A 1,561-nucleotide genomic window follows, 5' to 3' on the forward strand; every position below is an offset into this window, starting at 1 on the left:
ATCATGACCCCAGTTCTTTCTTACAAATCTGGCTAGATCGGAGCACATACACTGGTACAGATAAGAGCTCTCGGCACACAGAATCCATGACAGATAAACCTCTCAGGACCAATATTGAGAGTAGCAATACCATGAGGGTAGGGAGAAGGGGGAGGAAGGGGGAACCAATTGCCATGATTGACATACATGGGGGGGCAAACAGCAGAAATGTGGGTGAAAGTTTACAGGGTACAGTGTAAAATATGAAAATACAAATAATTTATATATAAAAAAGTTGCCTGGTCCAGTGCCATCCTTATCCAGTAGAACCCCGGACCTCGATGCTATTCTGTTCTGGAAGGAGCGTCGAGATGCGATGTAGGCAATTTCCGAATGACTTTTTCCCATAAGAAATAACTGAAAACAGATTAACCCATTCTTGACCACCAAGTTTTTACTCTGACCTTGCCTTTTTATACAAAATATTACACAGAAATTTCAAAGTAAATAAGTTCAGAGTTAAATAATATAATTTAAATGAGAAACACAACATTTAAAAAGTTTTTTAACAACTACAGTATGGCCCATACCTTGAGAGCGATGAGGATCTGGATCTGTGGACACGGATGTGGAGAGGGGAGGTGGAGAGAGAGTCATTGTTTGGAAGGGGAATTCTCTTCCATAAAATCAACTGGTAGCTGCTTTATTTTTGTAATGAATAATTTTATTGGGGGCTCGTACAACTCTTATCACCATCCATCCATACATTCATTGTGTCAAGCACATTTGTACATTTGTTGCCGTCATCATTCTCAAACATTTGCTTTCTACTTGAGCCCTTGGTATCAGCTCATTTTCCCCCTCCTTCCTGCTCACCCCTCCCTCATGAATCCTTCATAGTAAATTATTTTGTCATGTTTTACACAGACGTCTCCCTTCACCCCCTTTTCTGTTGTCCCTCCCCTAGGATGGAGATTATATGCAGATCCTTGGTATCAGTTCCCCCTTTCCACCCCACCTTCCCTTGGTAGCTGCCTTTTTTTTTCACTACAACCTGGCTGCCTTTCTCTTAAAAAAAAAAAATCTGTCTAATGTGGTCCGCTGTTGGTACTTCCTTAACTTTTTTTTAAATGTGTCCTAGGCATGAAACAGCTCTGACCATGATCTAGTCATCAAGCGAGCATGAACAAAGGGCTGCCAGTCTGCTCCGCCCCTGACTGATATAAGAGCACCACCACCAATCAGGTGTCTCTTTGCCCATAGCCAGGGGTAATTCCTTAACTTTTCTAAAAGGGTTTACTAAATTATCACCATCAAAAAACTCTTTCTTGGGACCCATGGTTTTTATCTAAAAATAGTACTAAAACCACAAAAACTAAGAAAATTGTAGCAAAACGCTTGGAACACAGCCACAAAAGGTTTAAACCACTCATACGAACAACGAACGCCAACTAATGCTGAGCGACCAAGACACGGAGTGCTTTTGTTGACAAAAGTCAAGTGCGTTGGGGCAGATTCTGATGTTTTTGAGCTCCAATGCAAAATTTTCTTGACATTTTGCTTCAAAATCCAGTTATGTTGA

General features: G+C 40.9%; 1 non-coding gene across 1 annotated transcript; it reads right to left on the bottom strand.

The window, feature by feature from the left end:
• Positions 1 to 1,107: 1,107 nt before the first annotated feature.
• LOC142455898 (small nucleolar RNA SNORA48) lies at positions 1,108 to 1,251 on the bottom strand. The gene has a single exon (XR_012786008.1). It is a non-coding gene; the product is annotated as a small nucleolar RNA SNORA48 (small nucleolar RNA).
• Positions 1,252 to 1,561: the final 310 nt, after the last annotated feature.

Source organism: Tenrec ecaudatus, chromosome 8 (genome assembly GCF_050624435.1).
Source record: "Tenrec ecaudatus isolate mTenEca1 chromosome 8, mTenEca1.hap1, whole genome shotgun sequence".
Lineage (NCBI taxonomy): Eukaryota > Metazoa > Chordata > Mammalia > Afrosoricida > Tenrecidae > Tenrec > Tenrec ecaudatus.